The 17815-nt window shown below is 45.9% G+C and overlaps 1 protein-coding gene across 2 annotated transcripts in view; it reads right to left on the bottom strand.

Moving 5' to 3' along the window:
- LOC126471125 (transcription factor CP2) overlaps positions 1 to 17815 on the bottom strand; it is a 941484-nt gene that overhangs the window by 895183 nt on the left and 28486 nt on the right. The window lies entirely within an intron of this gene.

Here is a 17815-nt window from a genome sequence, read left to right as displayed (position 1 = left end):
TAGAGTATATACCGTACTAAAACAGTACGACAGTAAAATAGAAGATTACGATGGTTGCTTCCGTCTTCTGCTGTATAACTTGACTCGTACAGATCGCTGAAGCCTTTCGTTCATGAGGGGATTTACAGAACACAAGGTGGGAATGAACGGATGTTCGAAACGGTGCCGGGTAAGGTTTTAGAACATACGACGCTAAAAATGAGTTTACTGGAAGTAAGAATGAAATTTACAGTATGGAACGAAATCCTAAAAGCTAGTTAGAGTCTAATCAAACCAAAATCCGTCCAATAGCACGCCTTGCTATAAACCACTTGCCCACTGTGAGCAGTCGCTGCAGCCATTACGAGACTAGAGTTTACTCATTGTTGAAAAACGAACCCCTTTAATATCGATTAAATAATTTAATCCAAGGTAGCTGCAGTGGCACTGGATGCTAGTTGCTGAACGATGTGTTATCCACTGCATCACTTGACGCGCCCTCAGTTTTTTACTTTGTGGCTGTGAACAGGACGGTGCCAGTAGCTTTGAGATGGGCTCCAGTGCACAAGTTTGCTACAGTAAAGTGTTCCCGTTGAAGAAGGCAGATTTCCGCGTGTGAGGTGTTTGTGAGCTGAAAAACGCCTCCGCAGCCTTGGAGGCGTCTGTCCTTTGTCAGTGGCTGGCAACGCTTCAGGTGGCGATGGACGTGAGCGAGAATGCTCTTCTCCTTCACTAGTGGGCGCCTGCAACGGCCACGAATCTGGACATGATCTGTTCACCGCAAGCAAATTTCGCATTTAGGGCTGCCAGAAACTGGCCATCATTAAATTACCGTAAACTGCGCCTTTGGAGCTTCTGAAAGAATCGTAAACCATTCGCATCTTACGAACATGGTGACACAAACGAGCAAAACGACACTGGAGGAATTATTTCCTACGTTGTAGGATGGCCGAATGTGGATTACGACACAAAGGTCAATGGAACCCGTTGTACCAACACTTAACTTTATTTACAAAACTGATAACCGTGATGGTGGCTGACTAATCTCTGAGCGTGCTAACACTGGCTCCGCAGTTCGGAAAGTTAACGACTGGCATTGTATGTTATCGTTCCCTTCACTCTATTTCATTCCCACCTGAGTCCTCGCAGCTTTGACTATAGTGCATTGTTCTGTTGTGCGTTAAAACGCGAACTCCCACTGATTATGGTTACTCTCTACAGTATCAAACACTTACAAGATTCATCTTTCTGCAACACAATTACTTGCACGTCTTTAATCCAGAAACGTGTTTTTACACAGTTGCTTCACTCGCAGAGGATGCTTTTATTTAAATGTCTTACGTTGAGCTTTATGATGTTCCTGGGGCAGTCTGTTGCGACTCTCCTCAGTTTTCGGATCACAGCAATATCTTTGTATTTCTCTACGTTTTGTGTTTTCTGACATTAGAAAACTTTCGGCACCATCTGCTTGATATTTTGGCATTGCACTTTGACTCCATTGAAGTGCACAACAAGCATGTCAAACTCAGAGGCTAATCCGGTACAAATCAACGAGGTGCGAGTTCGTGTTTTCTGGAAAAAAATCAATTTTCATTGAAATGCGCATTTATTTAAATATACTATACATTAAGGAGCAAGTACAACGATAAAATATTTTCTTCCTTTTAAAGAAAATCTTTAAGCCCTTTACGTTTCATACAAATGCAGATTTATTTTGAATGTGCAGTACCAAAGGCAGAAGAACGACAACAAAATTAATGTTTCTACCTGGAGGATAACTGTGTTTGCAGTGATTAAATTCTAGACTGATTGATTGTCAGTAATTCTGGATCGGACGGGAGATTTATTTCCCTTCATGAGTTCAATATCTGCTTGTAAGTACTTACAGACTTGGATATAAATTCAAATGCCGGCCGTTGTGGCCGAGCGGTTCTAAGCGCTTCAGTCTGGACCCGCGCGACCTCTACGGTCGCAGGTTCGAATCCTGCCTCGGGCATGGATGTGTGTGATGTCCTTAGGTTAGTTAGGTTTAAGTAGTTCTAAGCTCTAGGGGACTGATGACCTCAGATGTTAAGTCCCATAGTACTCAGAGCCATTTGAACCATAAATTCAAATACGAATTTTCTGGTATTTTAAAATCAGGCAGTAAAATATTTGTAAAATCCAGGGACACAAAATTTCGCTTTCAAATCTGAATCGCACTGGTTCTCAACCACTTCTGCGTTTTGCTCAGACACTGACTTTCAAAATTTTATAATCTGCAAACAGTGTTGGCAGCCTCACAATTTTCATCGCGTATTTCTTATAAGATACAATTTCACTAGAACGGATTTGTTCACGTTACATGTCAGAAAAACGCGTCAAGTCTTCATTCTTCAACGCTTTCCTAAAAACTAGTTTACATTTGAATGTTTTAAACTGGTCCCTTATGTTCGTACTGATCTGGTCTTTCCTTGCAGTTTTAGATTTAAATTGTGTGTTTTGTTACATAAACCACGAACAAAAAAAGATGTTGCAGTCATACGGCGTCCAAAAACAGGTTTGTGCCTTGATTTTTATTTATTCAGAATCGACATATTTCTTCTTTAAATTGCCATAATTGTTAAAGAATCTTGGAACACAATAGCCAACGTACATCGGTTTAGTATCAAAACAGGATTATTCGCTTTCTAGCAAAAGTTACTGCGGCTATCGCAAGCAAAGACGAAAGAAGGTGGTTTTGTCAGCCCTGACGTTCATCAACTAATGAAAGGCGAAACATCTGAAGGCAAATTGAATGAAATTTAAAGATAATCTCGGATACCCTATTAACAAGTTGTCAACAAGTTTCCTGACAACTGCAAATACCGTGAGTACAATTTGTAAGAAACGTCCTGGGTACCTTCAAAGTATTGGATACCTCAAAGAGAATTGAAGCTGCAGTTTCTGGACTCCTGCATGAGCTGTTTTCTAGAAAATATAGGTGCTGTGAGTGAGGAAGAAGGCGAAAGGATTCATCAAGACATTAAACAAATGGAAAGGTGGCGCCGTGACCGACGGGATGTCAGCATGAAGGCTGACTACAGTCGGATACTGCATACGCAGTGTCTTCAGTCGGAGCGCAGAAGAAAACGCAATGGAAAATTGAGAAGGAAAAAATAAAAATAAAATTAAGGTTTATGCATTTGTATTAGTGCTGAAGAACATATCTTCATTCTAATTTTATGAGTGCCTTATTTTATCATGTCTTATGTATTTTTTTTTTTTCGTTTATGTGTTTTGTCTGAATTTTCTGGATCTCCGTCACTACTTCGAGAAGAAACCTCATGTGAGAGTGGGAAACCCTTGGCTTTTCCGAATTTAGCATAAAAAACATTAGAATCACCGAAAATGACTAAGTAAAAAATTGTAAAGTATGAAGAGCTCAAAAATAGCGGCAAGTTTCAGACATGGCCTCGGGGCGAAGCACTTTTCTAATTTTTCTGTTTCATTTCTCTCTAAGTATGTATGAGCCATTTCACATCTAGGTCGCAAGCCAGGGGATAGGAGGGTAGGCGGCTCGCACAGGCTAGGGCCCAGCTCTGACTATATGGCCAGTCCGACACTGAGCCTCCGTATAAGCTATAATTTATGTGTATTTCATTTTGCTGTCATGCTCACTTCAAGAAGCGTGTCTTGGAAGGTACATTCTCGGATTTTAACACCAAATTCTCCATGACGCATAACAATTCTAGTGTAGCATCTGTCACTGTAGTTTGATGAGCATTCCCGAACGTTCTGATGCTTAATAAACGAGCCCATTACGAAATGTGACGCTCTTCTTTTGATCTTCTCTATTCTTTAATTGATACTATCTGATAATGGTCCAACAATGACGAGCAAGATTGAAGAGTCAGTAGAACGAGCCTGTTTCGTAAGCCAGTTCTTCAGGGAGGAGTTACGCTGCCTAAGGATTCTTCAAATGAATCACAGCCTGACATCTACTTCCCTGCAACCAGTTTCACGTGGCGGTTCCACTTAATGTAAATACAAATGGGTACTGATAACACATTTTATGGTTCCAGTAATTTATAACCAATTGTGTAGTCGAACAGTAGAGGGTTTTTCGCGTAACTAGACTATGTGATCAAAAGTATCCGGACACCTGGCTGAAAATGACTTACTAGTTCGTGGCGCCCTCCATCGGTAATGCTAGAATTCAGTATGGTGTTGGCCCATCCTTAGCTATGATGACAATTTCCACACTCGCAGGCATACGTTCAATCAGGTGCTGGAGGGTTGCTTGGGGAATGGCAGCCCATTCTTCATAGAGTGCTGCACTGACGAGAGGTATCGATGTCGGTCGGTGAGGACTGGCACGAAGTCGGCGTTCCAAAACATCCCAAAGGTGTTCTATAGGATTCAGGTCAGTACTCTGTGGATGCCAGTCCATTACAGGGATGTTAATGTCGTGTAACCACTCCGCCACAGGCCTTGAATTGTAAACAGGTGCTCGATCGCGTTGAAAGATGCAATCGCCATCCCCGAATTGCTCTTCAACAGTGGGAAGCACGAAGATGCTTAAAACATCAATGTAGGTCTGTGCTGTGGTAGTGTCACGCAACACAACAAGGGGTGCAGGCCCCCTCCATAAAAAACACGACCTCACCATAACACCGTCGCCTCCGAATTTTACTGTTGGCACTACACACGCTGGCAGATGACGTTCACCGGGCATTCGCCATACCCACACTCTGCCATCGGATCGCCACATTGTGAACCGTGATTCGTCACTCCACACAACGTTTTTTCACTGTTCAATCATCCAATGTTTACGCTCCTTACACCAAGCGAAGCGTCGTTTGGCATTTACCGGCGTGACGTGTGGCTTACCAGCAGCCGCTCGACCATGAAATCCAAGTTTTCTCACCTCCCAGCTCACTGTCTTAGTACTTGCAGTGGATCCTGATGCAGTCTGGAATTCCTGTGTGATGGTCTCGATAGATGTCTGCCTATTACACATTACGACCCTCTTCAACTGTCGGCGGTCTCTGTCAGTCAACAGACGAGGTCGGCCTGTACGCTTTTCTGCTGTACGTGTCCCTTCACGTTTCCACTTCACTACCACATCGGAAACAGTGGACTTAGGAATATTTAGAAGTGTGGAAATCTCGCGTACAGATGTATGACACAAGTGAAACCCAATCACTTGACCACGTTCGAAGTCCATGAGTTCCGCGGAGCGCCCCAATCTGCTCTTACGATGTCTAACGGCTACTGAGGTCGCTGATATGGAGTATCTGGCAGCAGGTGGCAGCACAATGCACCTAATATGAAAAACGTATGTTTTTGGGGGTGTCCGGATACTTTTGATCACATAGTGTATTTATGATAAGAGTCAACTGCATGGCTCGCACCAAGTGTCGCTTTTCTGCAGTTCTTCATGCATTTCGCTGCAGTTTCCTGGCGTTGCATCTTTCCTGCAAACAATAGCGCCATTCAGGAATGGCGCCACGGAGCGTCCGACACGTTATCCACCAGATAATTATATATATAAACAGCTGTGTAACACGCCCTTGGTGTAATCCCGAACATCTGTTTCATCTTATTCGTATCGAGTTGTACGTTTTTAGGAATTGCTGAGTCCAGTTATAAAGCTCGTCCGGTAATCTGTAAGCTCGTACTTTATTTCGCTAAACGTCAGTGCGGAACTGTATGGAATGCTTTTCAGTAGTCAATGATGATGATGATGAAGATGATAATGGATGTGGGCCGTTCAACAGCGTGGTCATTACCGCCCTTACGAAATGTCAGCATGCCATTTGCTTGTGGGGGTGGAAGGGGCTTCAGGTGTGGGGGCGAAGGGAGCGGGAGGAGGACGAAGGCTATTCCCACAGGCAGAGTTGTTTATAATGCAAGAAATTCTATCAATTATAAAAAAAACGACGTTACGAAGCACTAAAGGAAGACAATGAGAATCGATCAATATAAATGCCAAAATGACAAGGCAAGCTATCCATTCAAAGCATGCTGACCTTCCCTCCCCGGCACTTTAGGAACGAGGACCGACAGTTCACAAAATTTCAAAATCCGTGTGATAATAGTGCCAATGGTGGCGAGGATAGGGGGCAGATGTCCAGCCAAAGTGAGGGTTGCCCTGATGTCAGCATATAAAACACATGTAGCCAAAATTTGTTGAACCGGAAGTGGCACACCACAAACTTCACAGAGTGGTGTATCCTGCAGCCGGAGGTGGAAACCATGTGCTAGTGGCCAATGTCCCATGCGCATTCTGATGAGCAGCACTTCCTTCCATCGGTGTGGTTGGCATGAAGTCTGCTATGCCTGCGCGGTCGATTTGAGTGACCGCAGTTTGTCGTTTTGTCACTTCCAGCGTACTTCCACCCACTCGGTGTTCCGATGACGCATGATTCTTCAGTCAGACAATGAGATGACGCAGTGCAAGTTTCGGCACATCGACGCACACCACCATCTCTGCACGTTTCTTTGGCTGCTTTGTGGGCTGAGACATTTCCCAGCATCCCGACGTATGCAGGTACCCAGTAAAAGACAACCTCCTTGCCTCCGTTTTGGGTCCACTGTAAGGTGTCATCGATGATCTGAATCAACTGGTATACTGGATACATGTGATGGACCGCTTGTAACACATTTAGTGACTCACAGCAGACGAGAAGCTTTGTACTGTGATACCCTCGAATCCAATCAAATGTCGTCATAATGTCATTTAGCTACGCATCATACTTTGTAAAATGTTTCGGAAGGAGTACTTGGAAATACCCGCCAGGAAAAACAGCTGAACAACCGAGTTCATTTGCTGAGAGACGTCCGTATGCATGGTGTACCAGGAGGAATGGTCAGTATTCCGGGGTATGACAGGGACGATCATTCGAAACAAAAAAATCTAGTAAACATGGGCTCTAAAACGCGTACCTTAATATCGATAAGCACTTCATCTTCGCTAATGCGAAACGCAACTCTTCTACTGAACTAGTGCTCACAGCTCTTAAGGTATACATTTTAGAAGCCACGTTTACTTGACTTTTTTGTTTTGTTCCATACTACTTCCTCCCAAAATAAGGAAAGCAAAGAGCCTGCAGTAGAAGAGGTCTGTTTCTCAGTACCGAAGATTAAGAAATGCTCGTTGCTCTTACGGTATGCAGTATAGAGCCCATGCTTACTACACTGTTTTGCTTCGAATGATCGTTTCTCTCATTTCCTTGACTGCAGAACATTCCTCCTGGGACGATAAAACCGTAGTACGTACTTAAAATAGAGGAAAGCAGATTTGTAAAAACGTAGTATGGGTACAAGTTTTCTTGTACTTCGTCTAACTTAAAACCACTTTGTACCTCTGAAGACGCCAAGGCGGCAAATTGTTCCATCCCTCGCTTCGTATTCGGAGGTCTGACACATCAAGAGTCGTGAGACAGTAGGTAGCACGTATCCCGAATTGCTTGGCCGCATGGGGTCGATTCCTGCACAGTCGCTGCAAGTTGGGGTGGATTGCCGCACTAAATGCTAATGACTAAGGCAGTGCTACGATTTTAAGGACCTGTCGAGCCAGAAGGAGGCGTCGCCGATTCCGAAGTGGTGGTTCACCAGCTTCAACACACATGCGCTGAACTGTGCGAGTGCTCAAAAATGGTTCAAATGGCTCTGAGTACTATGGGACTTAACATCTGAGGTCATCATTCCCCTAGAACTTACAACTACTTAAACCTAACTAACCTACGGACATCACATACATCCATACCCGAGGCAGGATTCGAACCCGCAACCGTAGTGGTTGCGCGGTTCCAGACTGAAGTGCCTAGAACCGCTCAGCCACATCAGCCGGGCTGTGCGAGTGGGATAGGCTCCAGCTGATATCCAAATGCCCTCATGGTGAACAGCGTCTAACGTTTTGAGGTAGGAGGTACGTGCTGATACATAAGCCACGCTGCCGTGAGCTAATCGTGATCCGACAAATGCCCTATAAAACTGCAGAAGGTGGGACCTGTTAACTCCCCACAACTTTCCGCTGAAGCATTTCAAAATACACTCCTGGAAATTGAAATAAGAACACCGTGAATTCATTGTCCCAGGAAGGGGAAACTTTATTGACACATTCCTGGGGTCAGATACATCACATGATCACACTGACAGAACCACAGGCACATAGACACAGGCAACAGAGCATGCACAATGTCGGCACTAGTACAGTGTATATCCACCTTTCGCAGCAATGCAGGCTGCTATTCTCCCATGGAGACGATCGTAGAGATGCTGGATGTAGTCCTGTGGAACGGCTTGCCATGCCATTTCCACCTGGCGCCTCAGTTGGATCAGCGTTCGTGCTGGACGTGCAGACCGCGTGAGACGACGCTTCATCCAGTCCCAAACATGCTCAATGGGGGACAGATCCGGAGATCTCGCTGGCCAGGGTAGTTGACTTACACCTTCTAGAGCACGTTGGGTGGCACGGGATACATGCGGACGTGCATTGTCCTGTTGGAACAGCAAGTTCCCTTGCCGGTCTAGGAATGGTAGAACGATGGGTTCGATGACGGTTTGGATGTACCATGCACTATTCAGTGTCCCCTCGACGATCACCAGTGGTGTACGGCCAGTGTAGGAGATCGCTCCCCACACCATGATGCCAGGTGTTGGCCCTGTGTGCCTCGGTCGTATGCAGTCATGATTGTGGCGCTCACCCGCACGGCGCCAAACACGCATACGACCATCATTGGCACCAAGGCAGAAGCGACTCTCATCGCTGAAGACGACACGTCTCCATTCGTCCCTCCATTCACGCCTGTCGCGACACCACTGGAGGCGGGCTGCACGATGTTGGGGCGTGAGCGGAAGACGGCCTAACGGTGTGCGGGACCGTAGCCCAGCTTCATGGAGACGGTTGCGAATGGTCCTCGCCGATACCCCAGGAGCAACAGTGTCCCTAATTTGCTGGGAAGTGGCGGTGCGGTCTCCTACGGCACTGCGTAGGATCCTACGGTCTTGGCGTGCATCCGTGCGTCGCTGCGGTCCGGTCCCAGGTCGACGGGCACGTGCACCTTCCGCCGACCACTGGCGACAACATCGATGTACTGTGGATACCTCACGCCCCACGTGTTGAGCAATTCGGCGGTACGTCCACCCGGCCTCCCGCATGCCCACTATACGCCCTCGCTCAAAGTCCGTCAACTGCACATACGGTTCACGTCCACGCTGTCGCGGCATGCTACCAGTGTTAAAGACTGCGATGGAGCTCCGTATGCCACGGCCAACTGGCTGACACTGACGGCGGCGGTGCACAAATGCTGCGCAGCTAGCGCCATTCGACGGCCAACACCGCGGTTCCTGGTGTGTCTGCTTGTACAGCCCTCTCGCAGTGTCCGGAGCAAGTATGGTGGGTCTGACACACCGGTGTCAATGTGTTCTTTTTTCCATTTCCAGGAGTGTATTCAATGATATGATGCTCTTTGTTTACAGGTCTTTCAGGTGCGGGAGTTAGGTTAATTTCGAATCCAATAATAGGCCCAAAAACCACACATTGCACTTAAAATTTAATATATTGCGCCACACCGTGTGCTCTGGCTGGTTAAAACTTCGACGAGCTCTATTAAAATTGGCTGAGGTATGTCTTCTCTGGTGAGAACCTGCAACCAGTTTTATTGGCCCAAGCTTCCAGCCTCCTGATCGTCAGCTGTAGTTGCCTATTTGTCGTTGTAAGATCAGAGGAAGAGTAGAAGATCGCGAAGTCATCCGAAGACAAAGAGTGTCTAACAGGGCACCTGATTGCAGAGGAGATCCAATTGATAGCGACTGCGAACAGTGTGACACTGAGTACACTACCTTGGCGGAAGCCATTCACGTGAACACAGCGGTCAGTCAAGGCATTACCAAATCGTAATCGAAAGCAACTCTCCTCGAGAATGGATTGGATAAGAAGCGGCATACGTCCACATAGTCCCCATTCATGAAGTTGGCGAATGACTTTGTAACTCCAAGTGCTGTCGTACACGTTTTCAAGATCATGAAACACACCGGCCAAATGGTTTTGGCGTCCCCAGTAGAATTAAGCTGTCAAGAATGGAACGGTAGCGCCTAAAGCCGCAATGTGAGCGACACAGGTGAACTCGGGATACGCTGAGCCGGACGAGGTGGCAGCTGACCTTGCGCTCGGTAGTCTTACTCATGCAGCTGGTATAAGCCACACTCTGGTAACTGTTAGGGTTGGTACGTTCCTTGCCAGGTTTTCATGGTGAAATTAATATTATCTCTTTCCAGGTGGTAGGGATCTGCCCATCAAACCAGATCTCACTGAAACAAGATAAGAGGTTGCCTTTCGCTCCAGGTCACATATGACAGAGCATGGAATAATGAATCTGATCGAGTCATGGAGCAGTGTCTCTGTCTGCAGACTGATCTGATTCCAATTCCCATATGGAGACTGGGAGGTTGTAGACCTCCTGATTACACGAGAAGAAGTGGAGTTGCCTTATCTTCATAGTCCTATGGAACATGTGGAACTCAAGAGTTTGTCTGGATGATGCTGTGACAGTAATAAGGTGTTCAGCAAAAACCTCAGCCATGTCTTCAAGCACCTCCACCAAGACTCCATTTCTCAACAAGGCCGAAAGGGTAGTGTACTGTCCTTGCCTGAAATACGCCTTACTGGTTCCCAGCCGGCCGGTGTGGCCGTGCGGTTCTAGGCGCTTCGGTCTGGAACCGCGCAACCGCTACGGTCGCAGGTTCGAATCCTGCCACGGGCATGGATGTGTGTGATGTCCTTAGGTTAGTTAGGTTTAAGTAGTTCTAAGTTCTAGGGGACTGATGACCTCAGATGTTAAGTCCCATAGTGCTCAGAGCCATTTGATCCATTTTTGAACTGGTTCCCAAACTTGTATAGTGGAAGTGGACTGATTAACGGAAGTCACTAATTTCTTTCAGGAGTTCCTCTTCTGTTCTTTTATCATTCACCTTACCTGTGTTCCCACAGACCTGAAGGCACGAAGATCTTCTGTAGTCAGATGCTGTTTCAATTTCCACAAAGCTGCGCGACTCACTCTGATTGCCGAGTGACATTCTTTGTTCCACCAAGGGAGAGGCCATCGCCTGAGGTGATTGTTAGACTGGGGAACGGAATCGGCGGCAGCTCGGTGGATCACACAGGTGATATGGTCTACCATCTCCTGCGCACATTCCTGATGTTCAAAGACGGCGTACTGACTGTATCGCAACTAATTTGCTCTTTGAAGAGTCCATCTTTGAGGCCTCCTGTTGATCACTATCTAAGCCAGCAGGTAGTCCCACACCTAAAAGTGATTACTCGAATGCAAATCTGTGGCCATTTTCCACAGAACTGAGTCTGCTACAGATGGGAAACAAAACCAAAGGTCAATGGCTGAAGATGACACTGTAGCTGTAGAAAAGTGTGTCATCTGACCAAAGTTCAAGACGCATATACTCTCTAAATGGACCAGACGCTCGATAATTCGACCCCTTGGGCATGTGGTAGCCGAGTCCCACAGCACACTGGATGCATTGAAGTAACTCAGGTGGAGGAATGGGCGAGGGAGTACAAGGAAGGGTTCTGTCATTGCATCTGCCTCCAATGTATCATTAGGTGGAAGACATAAGGAACACGCTGTGATTTTAGCTGGTGTGAGAATGTCCACTGCACGGCTGTGGTGAGACCCTCGGGAGAGGAGTAGCATCTGTCACCGATCAAAACAGTCACCCAACCCTTAGTGCCGTCTGCAGTAAGATCGTCCTTCCTGTATGGGCGGTAGCCCCTCAACGCTGGTGTGTTGGTGACTTTAAAATGAGTTTCTTCTAAGCACATGCAGAACGTTCTCTCTTGGGTCGAGAGCTGCAGTTCTTCCAAATGCGATCGGTATCCACTGCCGTACAGAAGTTCCTGTGGGAGCCAGTGATTAGCAACGGTTGTTTTTGTCCTTCCTCAGTGGCGGTGATTTACCTGAGAGGCCAGGGGCAATATCAGACAGCGCCCGGCTCTTGGCTCAAATGGTTCAAATGGCTCTGAGCACTATGGGACTTAACGTCTGAGGTCATCAGTCCCCTAGAACTTAGAACTACTTAAACCTAATTAACCTAAGGACATCACAAACATCCATGCCCGAGGCAGGATTCGAACCTGCGACTGTTGCGGTGGCGCGGTTCCAGACTGTAGCGCCTAGAACCGCTCGGCCACCCCGGCCGGCGCCCGGCTCTCTGAAGCCTCCAAGTGGATATCAATACAGAGGACAGTAAAATCACCATCGGAAAGGGAGAGTGCTCGCCGATCCGATGGTTTAGCTGCCACTTCCTTCGATTTCGAATGACTTTTTGTTTGATGTTTTCCCTTACTTATGGGAGGAGTTGATTGGATGGGCTTGGTGGATGGCTTAGTGGGCCTCTGATGCTGTGCAGTGGTATGTGGCTGAGGTTCCAAGTCCGTCGTTGACGGCTCCGAATGGTTTCTGAGTCAGGTGCAGCTTTTACTCTGCTGGTACATTGATAAGTACATGTACTCGTACTCTAATGTGGCCTGAGTTTGTGTAGGGGCATCACTTTCAGCGACTAGCTTCTTAAGAGCCGACGCAAAAGAAGTAGCAAACTTCCGAGGTTGCACAGTCTTGAAAGCCAGACGGTATTCATCTCGTAGCTTCCAACTCCTGAATTTTCCTTTCCTCATTATAAACTCGGTACTTGCTGCTCCATACTGGTTGATCCGGAGCAGTTTATACATTTTGAAGGAAGAGTACAAGAGTCTTCTAGCCCTACCTTAAATGCCATATCGATCGGACCTAATTGTTGGCATTTAAATCATAGCACTGAATGGGGGACAAACGGTTAAACCTTAAGATGCATATAGCCTGCAAGAATATGTTCAGTATGTTCAGGTAATCCTGGAGTGCTGAAGGTCAGAATACATGTTGCAGTTTTTTCCAATGTGCCATTGATTCTCCTTATATAGTTCTGCACTTCCGTGACATGTAAGGGAGCACCTCCATTATATCAGAGTAGGTAATCACGCCTTTAAAGAAGTTACGGGTGTCATGCAATTCAGTCACAACATGGTAGTCACGTAAGGTCTTAAATACCAGACGTTTAGGTACGTGGCGTGACGTGGCCGTTTCAGCTAGAAGTGTGCCATTATGAAATCACTGAACACTTTTTGAGGTCCCAGCAATACCCTCTAACCCCTAGTGACTATAGAAAGCGGAGATCTCCTCTATTATGATGAAACCGTTATGGCAGACTAGTGTCCTATTACTATAATTCTGAGACTTCTCGAGCGGACTGACCATCCAAGCTATCTCTGTTGGCTGGGTGTAGGTACTACCTGATGGTGAATCCATCCCATCAGGAGTAGGTTTGGACTGAGGTCGCTCCATTGTGATTCCATGAGCTGCTAGGGGAACAAATGTCAACCCAAGCAGAGTCTCACGAACCTGAGCAAGCCTTATACAATTTGGTGGTGGTGGTGGTGGTGGTGGAGGGAGGCATAAGCAAATAGCACCACTTGAGGCTGTTTTTTTTATGGAGCTGTGTACTTTTCTCGCAGTCCATCCAGTGAAGCCAAACTCCCCGTTCTCTGAAACACACCACGTTGAACAACTGCGCCTATAATGGTGATTCATAAAGTATACCCAGAGTTTATGGTAGAAGAGATCTGGTGGCACTGAGCGCTCCTCAGCTCGGGAAACCCGGGATCTCCATGCCCGTACCCAAACTGGCCTCCCTTCCCTAAGCTGTGAAACACTCTTTCATCAGGCCCCTCTGCTAAGGCCTGCCCAACTTGGATTGCCCTGCCAGTAGCTATGCTACGACGGCATAGCCCTCAGCATCATTGTGGTGCAGAGACTCTCCTGCCTGGCACTGAAGATGGTGTCCTAAGGAGGGTCCAGAAGTCAAGGAACACATCGTCAGGCTGGGCGCGGTTATTTCATGCCATTTTCACCTCTTAGACGAATAGACAGAGTTTTCACAAAATCTCAAGATCAAGAGCTGACACCTATAGAGGCGATTTTCGTTTTCGAAAAGAGTCACAACACGAGAGCATAAAACGTCTTTCATAGTTTTACACCAGATTTATGTCAGAAATATAGGCCTACAATTACGTGCATTTGTCCGACGATAAATCTTAAAAATGAAAATGACCTGCGTGTTTTTCCAATTGCCGTCAACCCTTCATTACTCCCGCATCCAACGATACACTGCTGCTTGACAGGAAGCAAGTTCTTTCACATCATCTGTGTATAAAAATACAGGTACCTCAACATTCACAGATGGTTTTCCTCTATTTAGCGATTTCAGTTGATTTATTTGTAGTCTCCAAAAACTGTGTGATGCCACATAGGGATCAACAGTTCCAACGTTCCACTGATTTCCATAGGAATTAATGTATAGCATAGCAGAACACTGTGTTCCTATGTGACTGAACAGCAACTATACCAGCAAGCTCACCATCCATCTCAATATAACAATGCGACTAGACACCGCTTAGCATCAAAATGGTTCAAATGGCTCTGAGCACTATGGAACTTAACTTCTGAGGTCATCAGTCCCCTAGAACTTAGAACTACTTAACCTAACTAACCTAAGAACATCACACACATCCATACCCGAGGCAGGATTCGAACCTGCGACCGTATCGGTCGGGCGGTTCCAGACTGTAGCGCCTAGAACCGCTCGGCCACTCCAGCCGGCCCGCTTAGCATCCAAACACATCGTGCAGGTATGTACTTTAACATCATATCTAGTCAAACCAATGGACACCCTGTTGACTGGATTGAGAAACTTAATTTTATAAACTCTTGAACCATATAAGTAAGATATTTGTACTCTATGTTTCATCTATTTTCATTAATAACGTTGTTTTGATTCCCAATGTAATGTATAATAACGCCATATCTTCCGTCATAAATAGGTTGGTTTTCTATTTCGTGAACGTTTATCTCAATACTTGGCATATCAGCGACTGCGCGATGATTGAAGAAGGAAACCGTATTTGAATATTCGTCAGTGAGAGAAATTCGAAAGATTAGATTCAGTGTTTCGGCATGATTTCTATCATCTTCCATTTTTGTGCCACAAGGATCACTGAGTGAATGGAAAGATAATTCTGATCCACCTACTGACTTGACGTTAAACCAGAACTTCTTACGATTTTCCCTCAACTAATTGGGATAGGACGGATTTGTTCAGCTTGATGGGAGTAGCTGTTTCTACCAAAAGCGTTTCATTTCTCATCAGCTGAACAGATTAAAAAGTTATGACAATACACTGCAGGCTTTATATAGTGTTAAAAAATCCCATGTTCTTACAGGATACTATTGGCATAAACTAGGAAAAGTTCCACAAAAAGATATGCCCAGAAAAAAAGATATTGTTGAGATGTGAGCTATTCAGCAGTATGAGAGCCATCTGTCTACTGACGCTACGGAAGATGCTCAACGTGATTATCACATATTCTTATCCATCCTTTAACCCACCTTCTCAAAAAGTCACAAACGCTTGCGAACTCACCCGACAATCTATTTGGTCACATTCACACGACACACGCTCCTGTAACGTGTACACGTCAGGCTAAGGGGGAGGCCATGCTACTGAACCTCTTCGACCAGTCAGTCACTCATTAAACGTTTGTGTTGACGCTTTGGTAGGACACGTAGAAGATAAGGGGATGTCCCGTCGTGCATAAACCTCATTCGTGTCTTTCGGCAAGGGTAACGTTCTCCCACAACGTGGATAATTTACCGCACTGAAACTGATGATAAACAGTGCACGTTAATTTCTCTGCATTCACTAGCCCTGTTCTGATACTAGAAAGTCTCAATAAGATACGTGCGGAACAGATAATTTACGAGACATTTGAAAGTGCTGTCTCACAAGGCATCACACTCAGCGTTCTCAACGCAAATAAAATGACCCTTATTTCAACAAATATTGTTTTCTGGAGATACGTTTATCCGACTCTTTTCCCGTTTTGACCAGTACTATCGCTTTTAAGAAATCGAACACATTAAAGAAAAAAAAATACGTCCTGCACGTAACGTGATACGCTCTCGAACCATTCCTACTCTCTTGACAACGGAAATACAATTTGGAGGAAGACTCGGAATCCTGTTACTGTGGGATACTCTTTTTTTTTTTTTTTTTTTTAGTTTATGCTCCGAGATCCTTAACGTTATTTGGAGTCCTCTTCCTACAGCGGGTGTTTCTTCTCCTAGCCGGTAAACCCAACAACCCAACCCGCTGGTAAAGATCAACGCAGACAGAATCCCCATTGTCTGAACAAGCCTAATACAGCACGAAACAGTAGGTAACCCAGACGACTGCTTCGCCTCAGGAGTAGTACTCACCTTGAGGTTTCATTTTATTTTAATTTTTTACATTACTATCATTCTCACGACCCAGCCACTTAAGTTGTACGCTGCATCAACTTCTTCTCAAGAAGCTGCAATATTGTATAATTTTCTTTCCATCGCAATCTGCATCGGTACTTGACAACTGGTAGTTAAATGCAGCTGTCCCAGGCGTCTGGTTTTTTAAAAAGATCTGCTTGTTCTGCAGCGCCACATGTATACTGAGGTGACAAAAGTCAGGAGATAGCGATATTCACATATACATATGGTGGTAGTATTGTGCACACAAGGTATAAAACGGCAGTGCTGTCATTTGTACTTGGGTGAGTCATGTGAAAAGGTTTCCGATGTGATTGAGGCGGCATGACGGGAATTAAGAGTCTCTGAAAGTGGAATCGTAGCTGGAGCATGGGACATCTCATTTCGGATATCTTTAAGGAATTCAATATTCCGAGATCCACAGTGTCAAGGGTGTGCCGAGAACACCAAATTTCACGCATTACCTCTCAGCACAGACAATTCAGTAGCCAACAGCCTTCACTTCACGACCGAGAGCAGCGGCGTTTGCCTAGAGTTGTCAGTGCTAACAGGCAAGCAACACTGCGTGAAATAACCGCAGAAATCAATGTAACACGTGCAACGAACGTATCCGTTAGAAAAGTGCGGCGAAATTTGGCGTTAATGGACTATGGCAACAGACTACCGATGCGAGTGCCTTTGCTAACAGCACATCACCTGCAGCGCCTCTGATGGGCTCGTGACCATATTGGTTGGACCCTAGACGACTAAAAAACCGGGACCTGGTCAAATGAGTCCCGATTGCAGTTGGTAAGTGATGATGGTAGAGTTACAGTGTGGCGCAGAGCCCAGGAAGTCATGGACCCAAGTTGTCAACCTGGCACTGTACAAGCTAATGGTGCGAGCTGTGTTTACATGGAACGGATTGTAAATGGTTATGTTTGCTACTTCCAAGCCATTTGCAGCCACTGATGGACTACATTTTCCCAGATAACGATGCACCATGTCACTGGGTCACAACTGTTCGCGATTGGTTTGAAGAACATTCTGGAGAATTCGAGCGAATGATTTGGCCACCAGACTGCCCGACATGAATCCGATCATAATTTATGGGACATAAACAAGAGGTCAGTTCGTGCACAAAATCCTGCACCGGCAACACTTTCGCAATTATGGGCGGCTATAGAGGCTGCATAGCTCAATATTTCTGCAGGAGACTCCCATCGACTTCTTGAGTCCATGCCACGTCGAGTTGCTGCACTACGCCGGGAAAATGGTGGCCCGACAGGATTGTAGGACGTATCCCAGTGTAGAGTAGTTCATCTGCCGTTGGAAAGTGCTTTGACGAGCGCTTGATCTATAACATAGCTGGTAATTAAATTCAACACCAGGCAGGTTAGCACATTATGAAATGTTACTTATTGTGCGCATGTACACTGAAAAAAAAAGCACACCGTCGTCAGGCCACGAGTGGCCTACAGGGACCA

Source organism: Schistocerca serialis, chromosome 3 (genome assembly GCF_023864345.2).
Source record: "Schistocerca serialis cubense isolate TAMUIC-IGC-003099 chromosome 3, iqSchSeri2.2, whole genome shotgun sequence".
Lineage (NCBI taxonomy): Eukaryota > Metazoa > Arthropoda > Insecta > Orthoptera > Acrididae > Schistocerca > Schistocerca serialis.
This window is presented reverse-complemented; position numbering and strand designations above follow the sequence as displayed.